General features: G+C 42.1%; 1 non-coding gene and 1 pseudogene across 2 annotated transcripts; both read left to right on the forward strand.

Annotated features, from left to right (window-relative positions):
• Positions 1–82: 82 nt before the first annotated feature.
• Positions 83–1,724, forward strand: LOC101006183 (annotated as a pseudogene). Its single transcript, XR_160987.5, has one exon. The product of XR_160987.5 is annotated as an argininosuccinate synthase pseudogene (transcript).
• An 11,236-nt stretch (positions 1,725–12,960) lies between these two features.
• On the forward strand, positions 12,961–13,092 carry LOC116275129. Its single transcript, XR_004184088.1, has one exon. It is a non-coding gene; the product is annotated as a U8 small nucleolar RNA (small nucleolar RNA).
• The last annotated feature ends 2,007 nt before the right edge of the window (positions 13,093–15,099 follow it).

Raw genomic sequence — 15,099 nt, forward strand, 5'->3', positions numbered from 1 at the left:
CCTAAAACTATATGAAAATAAACCTACTACTATAAAACTTTTGGAAGAAACCATATAAATTTTTTGTGATCTTGAGTTAGATACAGATTTCTTAAATATGACACCAAAAGCACTATTCATAAAAGGAAAACAAATCGCTGCTCTGCCGCCTGCCACCGCTGCCCGAGCCCGAGTGGTTCACAGCACCGTGAAGACAGATTCCAGACGCCAGGAACTGACGCCTCCAATCCCAGACACTATGTCCAGCAAAGGCTCCGTGGTTCTGGCCTACAGTGGCGGCCTGGACACCTCGTGCATCCTCGTGTGGCTGAAGGAACAAGGCTACGACGTCATTGCCTATCTGGCCAACATTGGCCAGAAGGAAGACTTCGAGGAAGCCAGGAAGAAGGCACTGAAGCTTGGGGCCAAAAACGTGTTCATTGAGGATGTCAGCAGGGAGTTTGTGGAGGAGTTCATCTGGCCGGCCATCCAGTCCAGCGCACTGTATGAAGACCGCTACCTCCTGGGCACCTCTCTCGCCAGGCCTTGCATCGCCCGCAAACAAGTGGAAATCGCCCAGCGGGAGGGGGCCAAGTATGTGTCCCATGGCGCCACGGGAAAGGGGAATGATCAGGTCCGGTTTGAGCTCACCTGCTACTCGCTGGCCCCCCAGATAAAGGTCATTGCTCCCTGGAGGATGCCCGAATTCTACAACCAGTTCAAGGGCCGCAATGACCTGATGGAATACGCAAAGCAACATGGGATTCCCATCCCGGTCACCCCCAAGAGCCCATGGAGTATGGACGAGAACCTCATGCACATCAGCTACGAGGCTGGAATCCTGGAGAACCCCAAGAACCAAGCGCCTCCAGGTCTCTACACGAAGACCCAGGACCCGGCCAAAGCCCCCAACACCCCTGACATTCTCGAGATCGAGTTCAAAAAAGGGGTCCCGTGAAGGTGACCAATGTCAAGGATGGCACCACTCACCAGACCTCCTTGGAGCTCTTCATGTACCTGAACGAAGTCGCGGGCAAGCACGGTGTGGGCCGTATTGACATTGTGGAGAACCGCTTCATTGGAATGAAGTCCCGAGGTATCTACGAGACCCCAACAGGCACCATCCTTTACCACGCTCACTTAGACATCGAGGACTTCACCATGGACCGAGAAGTGCGCAAAATCAAACAAGGCCTGGGCTTGAAATTTGCTGAGCTGGTGTGTACCGGTTTCTGGCACAGCCCCGAGTGTGAATTTGTCCGCCACTGCATTGCCAAGTCCCAAGAGCGAGTGGAAGGGAAAGTGCAGGTGTCCGTCCTCAAGGGCCAGGTGTACATCCTCGGCCGGGAGTCCCCACTGACTCTCTACAACGAGGAGCTGGTGAGCATGAACGTGCAGGGTGATTATGAGCCGATTGATGCCACCGGCTTCATCAACATCAATTCCCTCAGGCTGAAGGAATATCATCGTCTCCAGAGCAAGGTCACTGCCAAATAGACCCGTGTACAATGAGGAGCTGGGGCCTCCTCAGTTTGCAGATCCCCCAAGTACAGGCACTAATTGTTGTGATAATTTGTAATTGTGACTTGTCCTCCCTGGCCGGCAGCGTAGTGGGGCTGCCAGGCCCCAGCTTTGTTCCCTGGTCCCCCTGAAGCCTGCAGACGTTGTGTTGTCACCGAAGGGAAGGGTGGGGGTCAGCTGCTGTGGGGAGCTATAAAATGACAATTAAAAGATAACAAAAAAAAAAAAAGGAAAACAAATCAATAAAGTAGACTTCATCAAAACTAAAAACATCTGCTCTTTAAAGGACACCGTTACCTGGGTGACAAAATAATATGTACAAACCCCCATGGCACATGTTTCCCTGTGTAGCAAACCTTCGCCTGTACCTCCAAACCTAAAACAAAAACTAAATAAATAAATAAAAGACACTGTTAGGTAATTAAAAGACAAATCACAGACTAGAAGAAAATATTTACAGTCTGTTAAAAGACTTTTAACCAAAATATGTAAAGAACTCTTAAAATCAATAAGAATACAAGCAATCAATAAAAGGGGACAAAAGATTTGAACAAAGAAGATATATGGGTGGCAAATAAGCACATATTCAACATCGTTAATCATTAAGGACATAAACATTAAACCCACACTGATGTGCCACTATGTACCTATTTGAATGGCTAAAATTTAAAAAGCTGAGCATACCAAGTGCTAGTGAGGATGTGGAGCATATGGAACATTCATACACTTCATGTGGGAGTGTGAGATAGTACAATCACTTTGGAAAACAGTTTGGCACCTTCATAATAAACATATACCTACCAGATCATCCAGCAATTATGTTCCTAAGTATTTACCCAAAAGCACATGTCCATAAAAAGGCATGAACATGAATGTTCCTAGCAGCTTTATTTAAATAGTCAAAGACTGGAAACAACTCAAATATCTACCAACAGATAAACACTCTGTGGTATATCCACACAATAGAATACTACTCAGCAGTAAAAAGGGATAAATGATCTATGGAAAAAAAAGGGATATTGATCTATGAAAAACCACGAATTTCAAAATAATTATTCCGAGTAAAAGGAGCCCAGCCCCTACTCCTCAAAAAATAGTACATACTGAATGATTCTATTTACATAAAATTCTAAAAAATATTAACTAATCTATAATGACAGAAATCAGATCAACTGTTGCCTGGGGACAATGCAACAAGGTAACGGATTTAAAAGATTCAAGAAAACTTTTGAAAGTGCTGGATCTGCTCATCATAGTGATTGTGATAATGTCCCAGAGGTGCATACATGTCAAAATGCACCCAACTGTATACTTTAAATATGGGTACTTTATCTGCCAGTGCTACTGTGTCAACTATACTTCGATAAAGTTGTTCATATAAAACTGAAAAAGTTCAAAAGGAAGTATTTAGGAAGGATAATTAATTTTATTTGGTCTAGTCTCTGCAGTGTCATATGTAAACAGTTGTTTGATAGCTGAGAATTAAAAGACAACAGTCTTAATCTTTAGTGAGGCTGTTGAAAAACATCAAATGGAACCCAACTCATAACCTATAGCAAAACACCTTCAATTCACCATCTCCTTATCTTATTTATCTTTCATAGATGCCCAGGGCTGCCCCTAAAAGACTCTCTTTCCTTCTCTAAACACCTCAAATTCTCTCTTCCTCAGTCTTGCCCTGGAAACTGACTGTGATCATTTTCCCCATCTTTCCCCTGCCTTCCTAGAGGTATTCTCCAGTCACTCTGTCGCTATCTCCCCCAGCAACTTTATTCTTCTTAACCCTTATCCCCTACCCCTTCTAGCTCAGCATTTTTTATCCATTATCCTAAGCAGCATAACTGAACCCCCAGAGGCCAAAAAGTAAAAATAATCTTCTTTGGAAGCAGAATGAGTAGAGGTAGAGAGGAATGTCAAGAATTAACAGCTGGGTGGTGGGGGGAAATCTCTTCTTTTAAAAAGAAAAGATTGGTCCCAATATCCTGGTCTCCTCTCTGCTCAGAGATCATCCTTCTGCTCACATCCCTCCTCATTCATTCTCACAGGCAAAGAGACTCGGTTTTGCTCCATTCAGTCTTCCCATTCCAACTCTAAATTGCATCCCTATCTCTGAAACACGTTGCCCCTTTCCAGCACACCCTGCCTATTCTCTACTGCTGTTTGTTTTTTGTTTGTTTGTTTGGTTTGGTTTGGTTTGGTTTGGTTTTTTTTGTTTGGTTTTGTTTGGTTTTTGGCCTCTTCTCAACCCCTCCCAAGCCACTAGAAGAGAAATGACCCATTTCATCATTTTAAATAGCTCTCTCTTCACATGTATCTTTGGACTTGTAGATGATGCAAATTCTTTATCAATTTAAAGGCTCTGTTTGTTAAATGTTTGTCCATTTGTCTGCACTGAGTTAATATAATTAACCTGTCTCTCTGCAGCACTGCTCTCCATAGAAGACTGTAAAGTCTGTTGCATCATTTCTTCCAGGCTTCTCATCACGGTGGCTGCAGGGTTTGCCCACACTGAACACGCAACGGTCTGCCACCACTTCATCCTCTCCTTCCACTTGTCTCACTCTCCTCCTCCTGCTTCATGTTCCAACAGTATCAAACCACCCATTATCCCCAACTTTACGTCCCTGGAACACCATCACCTGGGAATTACCCTCTGCCTAAAGCAGAGGTCAGCAAACTTTTTCTGTAAAGGACCATATACAAATATTTGAGACTTCACAGCCCATGTGGTCTCTGTGCCAACTACTCCATTCTGCCATCATCGCACAAATGCAACCACAGGCTATACATAAATGAATAGGTGTGGCTGAGTTACAATAAATCTTTATTTCCAAAAACAGCCAACAGATTTGGCCTGTGGGTTGTATTTTGCCAAACCCTGATCTAAAACATCCTCCCTTCCCAATCTCCACCTGGCTACCTCCTAGTTCTCCTACAAGACTAAGCACCTTACCTTCTGGAGAGTGCTTTCTCCTATGACTGGTCAGGTTCATCCTTTCTTTGTAGTCTCATAGGAATATATATGGAATATATTCTGTAGAGGCAGGAAAAGTTTCTTCCCAAAGACTTATGGTTTCTTCCATGAGGAAGGAGCTCTGCTATCATAACACTACTGGCCCTTCTCTACTCCTACTTACTCCTCCCCATGGGAGATGAAGCAACCTGGAGGAGTCTAGCTCCTTCTCTCACTCGTGGGAGCAAACCGGCCACAGGGAATATGTATTTCTCCTGCTTTTCCGTGCCACAGAGGGTACTCTCTGCCACTCCCGGGGAAAGCTTATCTGCCAGTGCTACTGTGCCCAGACACATAAGTCTGTCTTATTCCAGAGTTCTCCATTATCAGTTTAACCAGTAACAACAGTAATACTTTTATCTCCCTCTATCTTACTTCCTGATTATTTCTTAATTGGTTCAGAACTCTAGAGGGAAATAGAAATGCTATTTATAAGACCCCACTGAACCCCAACATACACCAGTAGCCACAGTATTCAGCATGTTGCTTAGGAATTTTCTTTGTGTATCTTCTTTCACCTCAGTTCAGTGATTCCTCAAGTGGATTTCAGTTATCTGGAGAGTCCTTTCAATTGTCACAAACAGATCCAGAAATGCAAATCTTTCTTTCATACTGACAGCAAATGACACCATTCTGTTAGCTTTTATTTTTACCTACAATCAAATATTGCTTACTAATAACCTATTGAGTACTATAGTTTGGATATGTTTGTTCCCCAAACCTCATGTGGAAATTTGATCCCCAATGTTGGAGGTAGAGCTTAATGAGAGGTACTTGGGTTTTGGGTGTGGAGCCTTCATGAATGGCTTTGTTCATCCTGAAGGTAATGAGTGAGCGAGTTCTCACTCTCATTCCTGCAGGAGTTGGTTGCTCCTCTTTCTCTCTTTCTAGCCATGTGATCTCTGCACATACCAGCTACCCTTTTTCTGCTGCCATGTGTGGAAGCTGCCTGAGTCCCTCACCAGGAAAAGATGATGACTCCATGCTTCTTGTACAGCTTGCAGAACCCTGAGCTAAATAAACCACTTTTCTTTATAAATTACCTAGCCTCAAGTATTCCTCTATAGCAACACAAATGGACTAAGACAGTGAGTTAGCAGTAGTTTCTAAGTTGAAAGTACTAATAGAGTTTATTAAATATTTAATTACATATTCAGTTAAGAAATCTGGCAGCCATACTTTTGGAAATCCTGCAAAACTTTTATTAAGCATGAGTACATAAGACAGAATTTCAGTAGTTTTCAGGAAAGACAATTTGTGAATAGTGTTATCATTGATGCTGTCTTCAATTGGTCATGGTTTTCAACCACAGTTATTCAAAATTATCCCACCTGTTCTCAGTAGAAAACCACTCAGTAATAGCAAGTTGAAAATTCAAAAATATTTTAAATGACCCGGCAGTTCCAATTCTGTGGATATGCTCCAAAAAAAGTTGGCAAAGTTCATCAAAAGACATATATAAGAATGTTCATAACATTCTTATAACACATATATTCTTACAACATATATTCTTATAACTAAGAATAACATATTCTATATAACATACATTCTTATAACAAAGCTTCATAACACAGCTTTGTTTTATAACAGCTAAAAATAGGTAACAACCCAAATACCCATCATAGAATAATAAACACATGGTGGAATATTTATGAAATTGACTATTACACAGCAATGAAAAAGAACAAACTACTTTTACATATTTTTGTATGGAGCAACATGGGTGAATCTCACATACATGAAGATGAGCAATGGATTGCCAGCAAGATGGCAGAAGAGGAACAGCTCCAGGCTGCAGTTCCCAGCGAGACCAACACAGAAGGCAGGTGATTTCTGCGTTTCCAACTAAGGTACCAGGTTCAGCTCACTGGGACTGGGTAGACAGTGGGTGTAGCCCACGGAGAGTGGGCAGAGGCAGGGTGAGGAGCTGCTTCACCTGGGAAATGCAAGGGGTTGGGGAACTCCCTCCCCTAGCCAAGGGAAGCAGTGAGGAACTGTGCTGTGAGGAATGGTAAATTCCAGCCCAGACAGTATGCTTTTCCCATGGTCTTCACAACTCAGACCAGGAGATTCCCTCGGGTGCCTACACCACCAGGGTCCAGGGTTTCAAGCACAAAACTGGGCGGCCATTTGGGCGGACACCAAGCTAGCTGGAGGAGTTTTTTTGTACCCCAGTGGCACCTGAAACGCCAGCAAGACAGAACCGTTCACTCCCCTGGAAAGGGGGCTGAAGCCAGGGAGCCGAGTGGTCTAGCTCAGCGGATCCCACCCCGACAGAGCCCAGCAAGCTAAGATCCACTGGCTTGAAATTCTTGCTGCCAGCACAGCAGTCTGAAGTCGACCTGGGATGCTCCAGCTTCATAGGGGGAGGAGCACCCACCATTACTGAGGCTTGAGTAGGCGGTTTTCCCCTCACAGTGTAAACAAAACCACTGGAAAGTTTGAACTGGTTGGAGCCCACCACAGCACCACAAACCAACTGTAGCCAGACTGCCTCTCTAGATTCCTCCTCTCTGGACAGGGCATCTCTGAAAGAAAGGCAGCAGTGCCAGTCAGGGGCTTATAGATAAAACTCCCATATCCCTGGGATAGAGCACCTGGGGAAAGGGGCAGCTGTGGGTGCAGCTTCAGCAGACTTAAACTTTTCTGCCTGACGGCTTTGAAGAGAGCAGCGGATCTCCCAGCACAGTGCTTGAGCTCTGCTAAAGGACTGACTGCCTCCTAAAGTGGGTCCGTGACCCCCCATGCCTCCTGACTGAGAGACACCTCCCAGCAGAGGTCAACAGACACCTCATACAGGAGTGGTCCGGCTGGCATCTAGTGGGTGTGCCTCTGAGACAAAGCTTCCAGAGGAAGAAGCAGGAAGCAATCTTTGCTGTTCTGCAGCCTGCCCTGGTGATACCCAGACAAACGGTGTGGAGTGGACCTCCAGCAAACTCCATCAGACCTGCAGAAGAGGGGCTTGACTGTTAGAAGAAAACTAACAAAAAGAAAGCAATAGCATTGACATCAACAAAAAGGACACTCATGCAAAAACCCCATCCGAAGGTCACCAACATCAAAGAGCAAAAGTAGATAAATCCACAAAGATAAGGAAAAACCAGCGCAAAAAAAAAAAAAAAAAACAAAAACAAAAAAAAACAACCTGAAAGTTCCAAACGCCGGAACAACTCTTCTCCTCCAAAGGATCACAACTCCTCGCCAGCAAGGGCACAAAACTGGACAGAGAATGAGTTTAATGAATTGACAGAAGTAGGCTTCAGAAGGTGGGTAATAACAAACTCCTCCGAGCTAAAGGAGCATGTTCTAACCCAATGCAAGGAAGCTAAGAACCTTGATAAAATGTTACAGGAATTGTTAACTAGAATAACCAGTTTAGAGAAGAATATAAACAACCTGATGGAGCTGAAAAACACAGCATGAGAACTTCATGAAGTATACATAAGTATCAATAGCTGAATCGATCAAGTGGAAGAAAGGATATCAGAGACTGAAGATCAACCTAATGAAATAAAACATGAAGACAAGGTTAAAGAAAAAAGGATGAAAAGGAATGAACAAAATCTCCAAGAAATATGGGACTATGTGAAGAGATGAAACCTAAGTTTGATTGGTGAACCTGAAAGTGATGGGGAGAATGGAACCAAGTTGGAAAACACTCTTCAGGATATTATCCAGGAGAACTTCCCCAAACTAGCAAGACAGGCCAGCATTCAAATTCAGGAAATACAGAGAACACCACTAAGATACTCCTCAAGAAGAGCAACCCCAAGGCACATAATCGTCAGATTCACCAAGGCTGAAATGAAGGAAAAAATGTTAAGGAAAGCCAGAGAGAAAGGTCGGGTTACCCACAAAGGGAAGCCCATCAGACTAACAGCAGATCTCTCTGCAGAAACCCCACAAGCCAGAAGAGAGTGGGGGCCAATATTCAATATTCTTAAAGAACAGAATTTTCAACCCAGAATTTCATATCCAGCCAAACTAAGCTTCATACATGAAGGAGAAATAAAATCCTTTACAGACAAGTGAATGTTGAGGGATTTTGTCACCACCAGGCCTGTCTTACAAGAGCTCCTGAAGGAAGCACTAAATATGGAAAGGAAAAACCAGTACCAGTCACTGCAAAAACATACTAAATTGTAAAGAATACCACCGACACTATGAAGAAACTGCATCAACTAATGGGCAAAATAACCAGCTAGCATAATAGTGACAGGATCGAATTCTCACAGAACAACATTAACTTTAAATGTAAACGAGCCAAATGCTCCAGTTAAAAGACACAGACAGGCAAATTGGCTGAAGAGTCAAGACCCATCAGTGTGCTGTATTCAGGAGACCCATCTCACATGCAAAGACACTCATAGGCTCAAAATAAAGGGATGGAGGAATAGTTACCATGCAAACGAAAAGAAAAAAAAAAAAAAAGCAGGAGTAGCAATCCTAGTCTCTGATAAAACAGACCTTAAACCAACAAAGATCAAAAAGGACACAGAAGGGTATTACATAATGGTAAAGGGATCAATGCATCAAGATGAGCTAACTACCCTAAATATATATGCACCCAATACAGGAGCACCCAGATTCATAAAGCAAGTTCTTAGAGACCTACAAAGAGACTTAGACTCCCACGCAACAATAGTGGGAGACTTTAACACCCCACTCTCAATATTAGATAGATCAACAAGACAGAAAATTAACAAGGATATCCAGGAATTGAACTCAGCTCTGGACCAAGCGGACCTAATAGACATCTACAGAACTCTCCACCCCAAATCAACAGAATATACATTCTTCTCAGGACCACATCGCACTTATTCTAAAGTTGACCACGTAATTGGAAGTAAAACACTCCTCAGCAAATGCAAAAGAACAGAAATCATAAAAAACAGTCTCTCAGACCACAGTGCAATCAAATTAGAACTCAGGATTAAGAAACTCACTCAAAACGGCACAACTACATGGAAACTGAACAACCTGCTCCTGAATGACTACTGCGTAAATAATGAAATTAAGGCAGAAATAATTAGTTCTTTGAAGCCAATGAGAAGAAACACACAATGTACCAGACTCTCTGGGACACAGCTAAAGCAATGTTTAGGGGAAATTTGTAGCACTAAATGCCCACAGGAGAAAGAGGGAAAGATCTAAAATTGACACCCTAACATCACAATTAAAAGAACTAGAGAAGCAAGAGCAAACACATTCAAAAGCCACCAGAAGACCAGAAATAACTAAGATCAGAGCAGAACTGAAAGAGATAGAGACACAAAAAACCCTTCAAAAAAATCAATGAATCCAGGAGCCAGTTTTTTTAAAGATTAACAAAATAGACTGCTAGCCAGACTAATAAAGAAGAAAAGAGAGAAGAATCAAATAGACACAATAAAAAATAATAAAGGGGATATCACCACTGATCCCACAGAAATACAAACTACCATCGGATAATACTATAAACACCTCTATGCAAATAAACTAGAAAATCTAGAAGAAATGGATAAATTCCTGGACACATACACCCTCCCAAGACTAAACCAGGAAGAAGTGGAATCCCTGAATAGGCCAATAACAAGTTCTGAAATTGAGCAGTAAGAGCCTACCAACCAATAAAAGCCCAGGACCAGACAGATTCACAGCCAAATTCTACCACAGGTACAAAGAAGAGCTGGTACCATTCCTTCTGAAACTACTCCAAACAATAGAGAAAGAGGGACTCCTCCATAAGACATTTTATGAGGCCAGCATCATCCTGATCCCAAAACCTGCCAGAGACACACACAAAAAAAGAAAATTTCAGGCCAATATCCCTGATGAACATCGATGCAAAAATCTTCAATAAAATACTGGCAAACTGAATCCAGCAGTACATCAAAAAGCTTATCCACCAAGATTAAGTGGGCTTCATCATGGGATGCAAGGCTGGTTCAACATACACAAATCAATAAACGTAATCCATCACATAAACAGAACCAATGACTTAAAGTAGAATAATAATAAAAAGATAAGCAAAAGAAGCCAGACACAAGATATATAATATCATGTGATTCCATTTACAAGAAGATTCAACTTATATTAATTTATATGAAGTGTATTAGTTATTGACAAAAGTAGTCTATCGCTATAGAAGTCAAAGTAGTGATTATCTCTGCTGTGGAAATGTAAAATGGCAAGAGAGAGCCTTCTGAGATAAGGGAAATTGTCTACAACCTGATTTGAGTGATGATTCAACAGTGTGCACGTGTTTGTGCTGTGAGTGTGTGTAAATTAATTGAATTCTACAGTTAAAATCAATGCACTTTAATCCATATATATGTGTACTTATACGTATATTTAAAGAGAAAGAGAATAACTTCTGCATGCCTGACATTTAGCTGGGCCTTAGAGATATGTTGATTAACAAAACACATAGTTTTATTTCCTTTGGTGTAGTGTATTCCTGGTACCAGTTCAGTCTCTATACTCAGTAAATGGTTGGTAATCTGAACTGAGCTTTCTTTTTTTATACTAACCATTTAAACTTTTAAAAATATATACTATTGCTGATGCTAATGGCAACAGTAGAGCTTCACTTTTCCTTGACAAACATGTTTTGTTTCATTTCAGGTTTTTTTAATCCAAGGTCATCCTGATGCCTTATTATGGAAAAATCCCAGAACCTGTCCTCCCTCCAGCAAGGAGCTATATGCACTTTAATCCTGCAGATTTCAGAATTGATTATTTGTGCTGCTAGCCTTCTCCATATCCCATGGAGTTGTGCACTGAAATCCAGAGCAATGAATACACCTCTGAAAAATGATGCTTTCGAACCTGCCTCATGGTGCAGTAAATTTAAAAGTACTCTTAATAATAATAAGGATCAACATTGACTTTAATAGTCCTCAAGCCCATCACGTAATTTCATTAGCCACCCAGCACAGATGCAAGCAGGGGTGATGTCATACTTTTTCCCCTTGCTCTGAAACCTGAGTCAGGCGCCAGAGATGGAAACCAGTTTTACAGACTCTAATCGGATTAAAGCTCCTGGCAGCCTCTAATCAATAGGTGGTAGCTGGAGGAATCTCAAAATGTTCAAAGCCCCCTCTGGCCCCTTCATGGGCACGACCTCACTCAAGCAGAAAGGAGGTTCAGGTGATCTCTTTCTACAAGTGGGGCAAGTCTAAATGGTATGTCCTAGGGCACTGTGTTAGTTGCAGTTTTCCCCAGGATTCAGGTCTGTACAGGAGAGGGGGATTGTCACTAATGCAGCAGCCTCAAGTTTTCCTTTCTGATCTTACCTAAAGGAAACCTCTAACTGTTCACACAACCATCATATAGTAAATTAGCAGTTATGATCACAGACTTTGGAGTCAGGCAAGTTTGATCTAAAACCTAGCTCTTCCACTGACTAAACAACCTCTAGCAAGCTAGCCTACCTCTGTTAGACTCAATTTCTCATCTGTAAAGTGGGGAATAGTAACACCTACTTCACAGAAGTGTGGTGAGGAACAAGAGAGTTAATGTGTACACAAAGGGCTTATGACATAGTCCTTGCCCTGTGTAGTTACATGCTCAACAATGATTGCTAATAAAAAGAAACAAGCTACGATTAAAAGCTACCCATTATCACGATGATTTTTTAAACTCTGAAATTCCCTCTCACAATCAGAGAGAATTCTTTTTTGCCTTTATCATTTTACTTACCCGAACTTTCCCACCTCTCCAACTCAGCACAAGTGGGAAGCCAGTGCCTAGACATGCTCATAACCTCCAGGTTGCTTTAGCAAGAACTTCAATAACACGGCAAAATGCAATGACCTCATCATCCCAATGTTGCAGAAGTAAAAATCAATGCTACTTAAAAAGCCTGACAATCAATCAAAGTCTAGCCAGATATCCGTGGAAGTCAAACAGACCATATAAAACTCGGATTCACCTAGGGATCTCATTAAAGCTGGGAGTTTTCACTTGGCTTTTTTTTTTCTTTTCAAATATGGAGTCCCGGTGAGATCAGGGCTACATGTCTCCCCAGCAGCTGGCTCAGAAGCACTATTATTGGCTGGATGCCCTCACTGGAATTACCAGTGCAAACGGTCATTCATACGTCAATGTCATCCCACCCTCCCATGGTGACACAGACCTTCTCCTACTGAAACCACGTGCTGCTTTAGTACAAAATAAGCTCTTGAAAAAGTAATAAACACACTTTTTATTTTGTTTTGTTTTATTTTATGATGGAGTCTTGCTCTGTCACTAGGCTGGAGTGCAGTGGTGTGATCTCAGCTCACTGCAACCTCCGTCTCCTGGGTTTAAGTGATTCTCCTGCCTCAGCCTCCCAAGTATCTGGGATTACAGGCACATGCCACCACACCCAGCTAATTTTTGTATTTTTAGTAGAGATGGGATTTCGACATGTTGGCCAGGATGGTCGTGATCTCTTGACCTTGTGATCCGCCCACCTCAACCTCTCAAAGTGCTGGGATAATCCTTACCTGTTCCTCCTTTGCAGGGCAGATAGAACATGATAACTGGAGATGCATGAAATGTGATTAACATCTCTGTGTAATCGGGACTTGGAACACACTTAATTTCTTTTTAATAGTGAAAATTTTATTGGAGATCATTGAAGCTAAGACTGATAAACACTTGCCCTGGGTGGATTACAACCACCTTTTTTTTTTTATTTTTTTTACTATACTTTGAGTTCTTGGATACATGTGTAGAACGTGCAGGTTCATTACACAGGTATACATGTGCCATGGTGGTTTGCTGCACCCATCACCCCATCATCTACATTAGGTATTTCTCCTAATGCTATCCCTCCGCTAACAACCCCACTCCCCAACAGGCCCCAGTGTGTGATGTTCCCTTCCCAGCGTCCATGCAACACACTTAATTTCTATTGCATAGTACTATAGGGGTTACAGAAAGTATAATGTTCAGATAATGCATTTATATTCTATGGACTTCTTTCTAAAACCTTGTAATTCAAATATGAATATAAGACAATTCCCCTCCCCGAGCTCAGGTCATTTTAAGAGATAACACCTACTATGGACCACATATTCTTCAAGGCACTAGAGATACAAAGATGGACAAAGCATGAGCCTGCCCTTCTTCAGATTCTATGAGACCAGCAGGCACAGATCCCCCTAACTCCAGACCCAGTATCCAAAAAAGACCAACAGGATTAAATATACACCATTGAGTTAATGGGACACACCACTGAGTTAAAACTTTTTTTTTACTCTAGCAGAAAAGAAAATGACTAAACTCTGGATTATCCACTCCAGAACGATCAACTTAGCGTGGAAACTTACACTACCATGAAAAAAAAATGGTTGAACCGGAATAAGAAGGCCCAATGTTCCCAACAGCATTGGCAACCAATTCATTTAGAAACTCAGTAAAAGTCAACTCAGAAGCCCACTTCTTAGCCAACTTCATGTTCCATGCATACGTGGAGGTGAAGGGAACGAGTTTATACATTACAAATTATGTCTTTCAGCTGGGCACAATGGCTCACGCCTGTAATCCTAGCACTTTGGCAAGCAGAGGCGGATGGATCACTTGAGGTCAGGAGTTTAAGAGCAGCCTGGCCAACATGGTGAAACCCAGTCTCTATTAAAAATACAAAAATTGGCCAGGCATGGTGGTGGGTGTCTGTGATCCCAGCTACTTGGGAGGCTGAGGCAGGAGAATCGCTAGAATCCAGGAGGCAGAGATTGCAGTGAGCCGGGGTCATGCCACTGCACTCCAATCTTGGTGACAGAGTGAGATTCCATCTGAAAAAAACAAATTTTGTCTTCTTCAGTCCCTCAGGAACACACTCTCATTTCTTTAATTCACCTCTCTATTTATAAGTTTAATATTAATACCCCTCTCCTCAGGTTGTTGTGAGGGTTAAATGAAGCAATATTTTTTTTTTCAGTCTAAAAAAGCACCTGGCTTATACTAGGGACTCACTGAATGATAGCTAATAGAAAATTCAGTACCAGGATCCCCAAAAACAGTGTGACCACAGACACCATGCCCCCGGCTAGCTTCTGGTTTTTCTTGCTTTGAAGCAGGAGAAGCAGACTTCTTTCTGTCCGCACCAGCTAGAAAGATCTAAGCTGAGCTACTAGTACAAGAATATCATGGGGCAACGATTCAACCTTGACAAAAGATCTAGAAACATATCCAACAGAAAACACAAAGATGACAGGAATATCAATAATCTCAACAACTGTAAACAGGTTACATTCCCTTATTAAAAGAACTTTCAAATTCATTTTTTAAGGCAAGCTCCAGCTATATGCTATTTACAAGAGATGTGTGTAACACAAAATAATGCTGAAAGGTTGAAAACATGCACATGCCCAAAGAGAGACCAAGTGCTATGGTCTGAATGTTTGTGTCCCCCCAAAATTCATATGTAAAAATCATAACCCCCCAAGGTGATGGTATTAGGAGGTGAGGGCCTTTCAGAGCTGATTAGAGCATGAGAGTGAAACCCTCATGAATGGGGTTAGGGCTCTTATAAAAGCAAGCCAAGGCAGACCCCTTTCCACCTCTACCATGTGAGGACGCAGTGAGAAAGCATTGTCTATGAACCAAGAAGCAGA

The sequence above is a fragment of the Papio anubis genome, chromosome 5 (genome assembly GCF_008728515.1).
Source record: "Papio anubis isolate 15944 chromosome 5, Panubis1.0, whole genome shotgun sequence".
Lineage (NCBI taxonomy): Eukaryota > Metazoa > Chordata > Mammalia > Primates > Cercopithecidae > Papio > Papio anubis.